We start from the raw sequence: 10,964 nt of genomic DNA, 5'->3' as shown, positions 1-10,964 counted from the left end.
GAATCACCAACTCAATGGACATGGGTTTGAGTAAACTCCAGCAGTTGGTGATGGACAGGGAGGCCTGGCACGCTGCAGTCCATGGGGTTGCAAAGAGTTGGACATGACTGAACTGAACTGAACTGAACTGTATAGCATAGGGAACTCATTCTGTGAGACTAATTTGGGAAAAACCTAAAAAACAGTGGATATGTATGATGTATAACTGATTCACTTTCTTGTACATCTGAAACTAACATACCAGTAAATCAACTGTATTCCAATAAATTTTTAAATAAGGTTTTCTAATATGGCAATGTAATTCCATTAGAGAAAAACTCAGAAACAAAGACTCATTCAAATTAGAGATAAAAATGTAAATCTTCATGATATAAAATGCCATTCTAAGCAAGGAGTAAGGCAATGAAAACAAGAATTTATACCTAGAGGCAACTAACTGAGAAAATGGAAAGTATATCACATCCTGGTAAAAAGTCCTAATATGCCTAGATTTCATGATAAATAAAGAGACTTACAAATATCAAAATCACACGTTGTGTGATTAAATTGAGAAAAAAGTCTGAATTTTATGTTATCCTCCTGCAACTTGGAAGTAAGACGTAAAGAGGAGAGGTGAACAACCACCTGAGGAGAGGCGGGACATTCCCAGGACATTCACTTTTCTCCTTTTCCTTTCTGTTAGGATTAACAAGTCTCTAGAGATTGGGATAACATGGACCAACTGACTAATGATGAGCTTTGGGCATTGAGCCCTAAGGTCATACCATTAAAAATAATTGGCTAGTGCTTCCAGCTGTTTAGTTTGCCTGTTCTAATATTGTGAATCCACACCTATGTCTCCATCCTTTGTAGGAACCTGCATCAGAAGGTTCAGTCTGAGTGTGTCTTCCTGCCCATCCTGAGGAAGGACCCTGAGACTTCATCACACACCAGGCAGGAGAGGGGCAGTAAGTCTTTTCTCCCTGGTCATGCTCCAGCAGAAATGCAGCCTAGCCCAGTAAGTGCAGAGGGAGACAGTGGTTGACACCAGGACTATTCAGCATTATTTCCTCCTCAAGAGCAACAAACATGATAGTTTTCATAGAAAGGTAGAAAAGCACCCATCTACGTGGTTTTGGAATAATGACTTTTGAAATTTATGTATTTGGTTCTGGTTGGCATATGAGAACTCTCATTCAGAGTTCTGCATACGCCTTACTGGTTCTGGTTCTGGCTGGCATCCTTCCCATCAGAGCACCAAATGGGTCTCTGTAAACTTTCTTTCACACATTTAAAGAAAATGAAATGGTGATGAATAGATGATGAAAATGAGGAGGATAAAACTAATCATAACATCATGTACTGTTATTCAAGGCTTCCTAAGTATCAGGCTCTGAGGTACGTTTTATGTCTCTTGCTTGATTCTGTCTGCATAATCTCCCCCAAATTATTAGTGCACACATTATTATTATTTTAATAAGAGGAAAGAAGCAGGGCATTTTACGTCATATCTACCAGTTCATGTTAAAGTGTTAAAGCCAAGTCTGAATCCTGTCAGTCTGGGCAGACTGACTCCAGACACAGAGCATCAGGGCAGTCTTCCCCTTTTCACCCAAACAGTCCTGTCACTTCCTGGCAGAGACTCCCTGCTTACTGTGCCCTTCCCCTTGGAGTTGTCTGGAGGGCACAGTGTTGGGCAGGTATCACTTGCCACATATACTATAGGAAGAATGTCTGAGATCACAGATGAAGCCATAGAAATAACTGGCACCTGATACTTCAGGGTAGATCTCTGTTTATGCTGTTCTTTGACTTCACTTCACCTGTCCACTTTCTCCTCTATAGTTAGAATGAGCTAAGTCAATCATGAAGGAGACACAAAATCAGTCTTGGGGTCCAGTCCTATTAAGGAAAATGAAAACATTTAAAATAATATACTCGAGATGTACCCATAGTTATACCTCTCTACCTCTGCTGAAAACTTTCAGAAAGTCTATAAACAATGAAATTTAGGGCATGGGACTCAGAGAAGAAAAACATTTAGTTTTGAATCCTATTTGCTTCACTCATTCTTAAGTGTAATGTGGGGCAATTTCTTAGAATCTTTGAGATTTAGGATTATCCACTGACGGATTCCTCACTAATACAGAACCTCTGGATTGGGACTAAGCAAATAGGCTCACCCTCGATGCAATAACTACGTGATGGATGCACAAAGAAAGGGAAAAATACATATGTGATTTTGTTACTAATAACGATAAGGTTATTTGTCATATCATCAGGTTTAAATATCTCTAGATCTGATGTTGTGGTTTCCTTACATCCCTGACAGTACATTTTATTTTTTTTTTCTACAAGTACATTCTTCCTAGACTAAAAGAAGTGAGTGAGGCTAATTTATTTCTGATTCCCCAAAACCTATATCTTGTTGGTGCAGGGGAGACACCAAGGATAAAAATACTCAGTTAAGTGTTGAATAAACTCTTCTTTTTTTCATAGAAACAACATGTGAGCAATATGGTCCACACGGTGGACCATTTATGTCAGTGTTTTCATCCTTTTCAGAAAGTCCCACAGGACCAGAGAAAAGTTAAAACACTGGTTATTTCTGTCTATTTCATGGACTTTGAGACTTGTTATTTTCCATTTAATAGCATCTGCAGCATTCAACAGAGAAGGCAATGGCACCCCACTCCAGTACTCTTGCCTAGAAAATCCCATGGACAGCGGAGCCTGGTAGGCTGCAGTCCATGGGGTCACCAAGAGTCGGACACGACTGAGCGACTTCACTTTCACTTTTCACTTTCATGCATTGGAGAAGGAAATGGCAACCCACTCCAGTATTCTTGCCTGGAGAACCCCAGGGACAGGGGAGCCTGATTGGCTGCCGTCTGTGGGGTTGCACAAAGTCAGACACGACTGAAGCAACTTAGCAGCAGCAGCAGCAGCAGCAGCATTCAATCACTGAGAAGTCATTGAAGAAATTTTGATGAATATGGGGAGAAAAGAGTTTAAAAAGAAGAGAACATGCACATTTTAATTCATGTGCCTAGCCATATTTTAGGATTTGATGTTATCTGTGCTCCACCTCTGAGATAAGAAAGCCTTTGATCTCTCTGCCATATATGCCATGATAGATCATTACATTTGGGGCATTGTACTTAATAAACACGCATGTCTACTAAGTCACTTCAGTTGTGTCCAGCTATTTGCAACTCCATGGACTGTCGCCCACCAGGCCCCTCTGTCAATGGAGTTTTCCAGGCAAGTATACTGGAGTGGGTTGTCAAGCCCTCATCCAGGGAATCTTTCTGACCCAGGAATTGAACCTGCATCTCTTATGTCTCTTGCATTGGCAGGCAGGATTTTTACCACTAGCGCCTCCTGGGAAGCCCTATTAATAAACACATTATCCCAATAATGATTAAAATTCCTTATACAAATGACCAAATATTTATTAAGTTTCCAATTTCCCTCTGGTGCCACATGTATTCTAGAGTGGGTGTTAGATCTTCATGTCCAAGAAGAGAAGCACAGAGACCTTGAGATAATTGCACATATTTCACTTACAAGAATGAAAGACCCAGGACTCAATCACTGATTTGCTTTTTCCTGCACCAGCTCTCAGTCATCTCCACTGTAGCTAATGTGTTTCTTTTCAAACCTACTTGGCTCCCATAGGTGAAAGGAAGGTAGATAATTACTTCATCCTCTTTTGGTTCAGTGAGAATCTGTGAATCATGGGACTGAGGTTGCAGTTTACAGAGGTCATAATGGCACTAACATGGATGACTAAAGTTTTCAATGAATAGTCATGCAAATTGCAGTCTAGCTTTGAAATTTAAGGTTGAGAAGATTTCCTATACAAGGTGAAAATGGCATGGATGCAGTTGACAGAATATTATTTTTGCACTAAAATGAGTACAGGGAATTATCTTCCCTGGTGGCTCAGACAACAAAGAATATACCTGTGATGCAGGAAGCCCAAGTTTGATCCCTGGGTTGGGAAGATCCCCTGCAGAAGGAAGTGGCAACCCACTCCAGTATTCTTACCCAGAGAATCCCATGGACAGAGGAGCCTGGTGGGCTCCAGTCCATGGGGTCACATAGAGTCGGACACAACTGAGCACGCACATACCAAACTGGTTATGCACCCACTGTGAGAACTTAACTAATTACCACTCACATGTTATGAACTAATTTCCATTTGTCTGAAACAGAGAAAGGTACAAGAGTTTTCATTGGATTGTTGTAAGCAGAAACTGATATAAATAAAAATAATATATGTAATGTAAACTAAATATTTAATATATAAAATATATCAAATTATATATTACTGCACTTAAATGTGTTAAATTTGTTAAAGTGAGATTAATTTATATAAACATAAATTTACCAACTGAAGAAAATGGTGTCTTTCCTTATGTAATATTGTGTCAGGAAATTGTTTGATGTAGTTGTATGTAGAGACTTAACCAAATTGGTGTGGTAACAAAGTGCATTCAGAGGCAATATGGATATTATTTTATTTAGGGAAGATTTTTTAAAAGCTGGTTGTATGTGTGTTAGTCGCTCCATCTTGTCCAACTCTTTGTGACCCCATGGACTGTAGTCCATAAGGCTCCTCTATCCATGGGATTCTCCAGGCAAGAATACTGGAGTGGGTTGCCATCTCCTTCTCCAGGGGATCTTCTGACCCAGAGATTGAACCCAGGTCTCCTGCATTGCAGGCGGATGCTTTACTGTCTGAGCTACTACAGAAACCCTAAAAGCTGATTATGGATATGTAAATGAATATTGACAGTATGAAAACATTTACAAGAAAACATATATGTCAAGTTCATCACACTGGTTGTTTTGGGGATGTGTATGCAGGGAAGTGAGATTGAACTGAGGCTCCAAGAGAAGTTAAATTTATCATAAATCTTATCATTAATGTATCAAATTTCTATGATATGTAGGATCTGAAGAAATATTATTAAATGTTTATGTTTTAAATAAGTGTGGTATTCATGACAGTATTAATCAATAATATTCATGGAGATTTTTCTATGTGTTGGGCAATATTCATTCTAAGGCGGTGTTGATCAAGCCCTGGTTCATAGAAGGGAGACCAAGACACTCACCCATAGAGACCCTGAAATTGGTTCTAGGCTGAGGTCAGGGTAACTAAGCATTTTCAAATATGCACATGGAAGTAATTGATGAAATGGAACTGAAAATCACTGGTCTAATCAATATAAATAATTTTTAAAAACTGTCTTGCAATGGTCCTGTTGTAGGTTCAATTACCATCACAATTTCATAGATAAGGAAACTGCTCAGATGTGTTTGCATTATTCTATTTAAATCTTTTTCACAACACATTCCCTTGTCATTGCAATATTTTTTGAAATAGAATATGGATATATGTCTATTGACAGATGAAAAGTAAAGAAAATGTGAAGTGTATATAAACAATGGGATATTACTCAGCCATGAGGGGAGGTATAGTTAGAGAGGAATCAACATGAACCCTCTGTTATATTTTTTTGTTCTGTGTTACATTTATGTTTTTAATTAATTTACTTATTTTAATGAAAGATAATTAAAATATTGTGATGGTTTTTGCCATACATCGACATGAATCGGCCAAAGGTACACATGTACAACCAACAAGGACTTTTTATATAGCACAGGGAACTCTGCTCAATGTTATGTGGTAGTGTGAAGACAAGGGGATTTTGAGGGAGAATGGGTACATTTATATGTATGGCTGAATTCCTTTGCTGTCTGCCTGAAACTATCACAACATTGTTAACTGACTACACCCCAATATAAAATAAGAAATTTTTTAAAAGAGCTGTAGTTGTGAAGACTAGTGTTGGAGAAGGTAGAGAAATGTTGGTCAAAGGATATAAACTTTTGCTATAAAATGAATACATTCTGGGGACCTAATATGCAGTCTGATGACTATAGCTAATAATTTTGTACTGTGTTCCTGAAATCTACTATGAGAGGTTTGTTTAACTTATACCACATACACACAAGCACAAATAGAAGCTATGTAAGGTGACATATACATTAATTAATTTGATTTTGGTAATCACAATTTGTATTGTAGTAAATCATCATTTTGTACATTTTTTCAAAACCTTCATGTGACAAAACCCAAATATAAGCAATTTTGTCAATCACTTCAATGAGCTAGAAAAAAAGAAAAACAATAAAGGAGTATTAGTTCACCAGCAAAGAATGGACTCCAAAAAATGTAAAGTGGTCTCACACATTAGACATTTAACTGAGTTGATATGGAAACAAATAACACTGTATATGATTAAAAAAATTTCAAGAACGTTTCTAAAATTTCATTATCATTTAATCATTGACAATGCTCTGTATGCTAATGCCATAATTATAGTCACTAATGCTGTATGATCACATGCACTGAATTAAACCATACAGATCAAATTTTTAAGTCCACGAAAGTCAAATGAAGTATATACTAAATGATTTTTAAAATGCAACCCTGATAATTGAGTAATCACTTATTTCATGAAGGAGGGAAGACAGGAAAAACAATAATAAAAGTCTGAATATCACCTAAATATGTTTTCTGATTGTGAACATTCATTTTTAGTTTAGAATCCAGATGAACAATTCCTTCATTTCATAGAGATGTAAAAATATTCCAAATAAAGGAAATAACTAGAATTTAATTTAAATAAAATAAGATTTATACAAATATGTTTAATTTCTTTGAATTATATTTTTTCTTAAAGGGGGAAGGGAATTTCTCTTTCTGTATTACTTCTAAAGAAGTAGGCTGTATTTAACTGAGATCATAGATATATTATCTCTCTTTTTTTTAATTTTATTTAATTTTTAAACTTTACATAATTGTATTAGTTTTGCCAAATATCAAAATGAATCCATCACAGGTATACATGTGCTCCCCATCCTGAACCCTCCTCCCTCCTCCCTCCCCATACCATCCCTCTGGGTCGTCCCGGTGCACTAGCCCCAAGCATCCAGTATCGTGCATTGAACCTGGACTGGCATCTTGTTTCATACATGATATTTTACATGTTTCAATGTCATTCTCCCAAATCTTCCCACCCTCTCCCTCTCCCACAGAGTCCATAAGACTGTTCCATACATCAGTGTCTCTTTTGCTGTCTCGTACACAGGGTTATTGTTACCATCTTTCTAAATTCCATATATATGCGTTAGTATTCTGTATTGGTGTTTTTCCTTCTGGCTTACTTCACTCTGTATAATAGGCTCCAGTTTCATCCACCTCATTAGAACTGATTCAAATGTATTCTTTTTAATGGCTGAGTAATACTCCATTGTGTATATGTACCACAGCTTTCTTATCCATTCATCTACTGATGGACATCTAGGTTGCTTCCATGTCCTGGCTATTATATTATCTCTAATGTTCTTGTTCCCTTTCAATTTTCTGTGAAGTTTTATAATCTAAAAGTTTATAGAGAGATGTGTATAAGAGAAACCAAGGAGGAAAATTTCTAAGCAAATGGAATTTGTCACAGTGAGAAATATTGCTGGAGAAACAGGAGTGTATAGTCTTAGAAATAAGTTACTTGAATCCAAAATATGGGCACAGTGCTCAATGCCCATTTACTTATTTCCTTTGTTTCCAGGCCTCTTTTCTTTTTCCAGAGGTGTCCAAGATACACAGAACTGGAAATCTAACAAGTGTCTCAGAATTCTTCCTCCGGGGCCTCTCAGATGATGCAAAACTGCAGCCTTTGCTCTGTGTCCTCTTCCTGTCCATGTACCTGGTCACCGTGCTAGGGAACCTACTCATCATATTAGCCGTCACCTCTGACCCCCACCTCCACACCCCCATGTACTTCTTCCTCTCCAACCTATCCTTGGTTGACATAGGTTTCATCTCCACCACAGTTCCCAAGATGATTGTGGACATCCAATCTCACAGCAGAGTCATCTCCTACGGAGGCTGCCTGACACAGATGTTTATTTTTATCCTTTTTGGATGTATGGATTGTATGCTTCTTACCGTGATGGCCTGTGACAGGTTTGTGGCCATCTGTCACCCACTGCACTACATGGTCATCATGAACCCGCGCCTCTGTTGCTCCTTAGTTTTGCTGTCCTTTTGTGTTAGCCTTTTGGACTCCCAGGTGCACAATGTGATTGTGTTACAACTTACCTGTTTCAAGGATGTAGAAATTTCTAGTTTCTTCTGTGATCCTCCTCAACTGCTCAACCTTGCTTGTTCTGACACTTTCACCAATAACATAGTCAGCTATACTATCGGTGCCTTGACTGGTTTTCTCTCTATCTCAGGAATCATTTTCTCTTACTATAAAATTCTTGTCTCCATTCTGAGAGTCCCCTCATCAGGTGGGATGTACAAAGCCTTTGCCACCTGTGGTTCTCACCTGGCAGTTGTTTGCTTATTTTATGGAACAGGCGTTGGTGAGTACCTCAGCTCAGCCATCTCACAATCTCCCAGGAAGGATGCAGCAGTCTCTGTGGTGTACACTATGGTCACCCCCATGCTGAACCCCTTCATCTACAGCTTGAGGAACAAAGACATCAAAAGGGCCTTGTGGAGGTTCCTGGCAGCACAAATTCAACTTAGGACCTGGCAACCCATTTGAGTGTATACCAGAAAATGTAACAAACTAAATCTGGAGATCTAAAAATTCTACCTCTCTCATGACACCATTTTTATAGCTCTTATGGCCTTCATGTCTCTCCTCACTTTCTACCTGAATATTACTTCTCCTTATGGTTTATCCCCCTGTGCAAGTGCAGGAGACACAAGAGACACAGGTCCAATCCCTGAGTCTGGAAAATCCCTGGAGGAGGAAATGGCAACACACTCCAGTATTCTTTTTTTTTTTTAAACTTTACATAATTGTATTAGTTTTGCCAAATATCAAAATGAATCTGCCACAGGTATACATGTGTTCCCCATCCTGAACCCTCCTCCCTCCTCCCTCCCCATACCATCCCTCTGGGTCGTCCCAGTGCACTAGCCCCAAGCATCCAGTATCATGCATCAAACCTGGACTGGCATCTTGTTTCATACATGATATTTTACATGTTTCAATGTCATTCTCCCAAATCTTCCCACCCTCTCCCTCTCCCACAGAGTCCATAAGACTGTTCCATACATCAGTGTCTCTTTTGCTGTCTCGTACACAGGGTTATTGTTACCATCTTTCTAAATTCCATATATATGCGTTAGTATACTGTATTGGTGTTTTTCCTTCTGGCTTACTTCACTCTGTATAATAGGCTCCAGTTTCATCCACCTCATTAGAACTGATTCAAATGTATTCTTTTTAATGGCTGAGTAATACTCCATTGTGTATATGTACCACTGCTTTCTTATCCATTCATCTGCTGATGGACATCTAGGTTGCTTCCATGTCCTGGCTATTATAAACAGTGCTGCGATGAACATTGGGGTACACGTGTCTCTTTCCCTTCTGGTTTCCTCAGTGTGTATGCCCAGCAGTGGGATTGCTGGATCATAAGGCAGTTCTATTTCCAGTTTTTTAAGGAATCTCCACACTGTTCTCCATAGTGGCTGTACTAGTTTGCATTCCCACCAACAGTGTAAGAGGGTTCCCTTTTCTCCACACCCTCTCCAGCATTTATTATTTGTAGACTTTTGGATCGCAGCCATTCTGACTGGTGTGAAATGGTACCTCATAGTGGTTTTGATTTGCATTTCGCCTCCATACCGACACTGAAACCAAGCACCACACAAGGGCCAACGAGTTCCAGGGCAAGACATACCAAGCAAATTCTCCAGCAACAAAGGAACACAGCCCTGAGCTTCAAGATACAAGCTGCCCAAAGTCACCCCAAAACCATAGACATCTCATAACTCATTACTGGACATTTCATTGCACTCCAGAGAGAAGAAATACAGCTCCACCCACCAGAACACTGACACTCCAGTATTCTTGACTTTGAAATCCCATGGACAGAGGAGCCTGGTGATTTACAATCTGTGGAGTTGCAAAGAGTCAAACAAGACTGAGCACGTGCAAACACACACATGGTTTAACATGATAGTGGGGAGTTCTAAGAGCCTTTTTGTATCAAAATCACTCCTTGAATGAATCTCATTATATCTATGGAGATTCTATATTTTATCTTTGGTAGCCCAAGCATCCTCAAAAGATGAATGATTCCCCTTTAATATATCAAAAATTTACAAATTTTCCAAGCTCTTATATACTTTCAATGGTAAATTTTACTATTCAAATCTGTACATGCTGTTATGTGAGCTGCATGTCACTGCTTGTCAGCCTTGGCTTTTATTGCAATCTTCCAGGAAGTTTAAAATACTGACCACTGGGTTTCACCACCAGAATTTCTGATTAACTGAATTTGGGTGTGATCCAAGCATGAGAATTTTAAAAAGCACTCAGGTGATTCTAGTGTGTGCCCAAGGTTGACAACTACTGATCCAAGTCAAGCCTCTCTTTCAAAGGTGACGTTTACGCTGAGTCCTAACATTGTTCATGGACAAATGCTGAAGATCAAAAAGAGATCACAGTTCAAAGAGGGGAGATATGAGGACCCTGATGTGGTAATAAGCAATTCATTTTCCCCATTATTTCCAACAAATTTCTTCACATAGCTTCTCTATGTTATACACCTGACCTTTGCTTTAGGGTGGGGCATTTGAAATCATGTTCCATCTTGTAGTCTATGTTCCATCAATGTCCATCTTTGTTCATCTTATGTACATTGAACAGTGGTCTGTAAATGTCTCTTTGCTCTAAAAGTTCAATGGGTCCCTTTATACCCCTCCAGCCCTTGGTGAAGTAGCTTCCTCCTTCAGTTATGATCACTATGGCACCACTTTTCTCTTCCTTGTCTTTCAGTCTTTCAATAACTTTTTAACCAACTCTCTATATTAAATGTTCCTCTGTAAACAACTAATTGGTTCTATTGCTTTTTTGACTGAAGTTTTACTGATATTGTAG

The 10,964-nt window shown here is 38.8% G+C and overlaps 1 pseudogene; it reads left to right on the top strand.

The window, feature by feature from the left end:
• Positions 1–2,282: 2,282 nt before the first annotated feature.
• LOC113896349 lies at positions 2,283–8,612 on the top strand (annotated as a pseudogene).
• The last annotated feature ends 2,352 nt before the right edge of the window (positions 8,613–10,964 follow it).

The sequence above is a fragment of the Bos indicus x Bos taurus genome, chromosome 7 (assembly GCF_003369695.1).
Source record: "Bos indicus x Bos taurus breed Angus x Brahman F1 hybrid chromosome 7, Bos_hybrid_MaternalHap_v2.0, whole genome shotgun sequence".
NCBI lineage: Eukaryota > Metazoa > Chordata > Mammalia > Artiodactyla > Bovidae > Bos > Bos indicus x Bos taurus.
The sequence above is the reverse complement of the archived record's forward strand: the minus strand, read 5'-3'. Positions and strand labels throughout refer to the sequence as shown.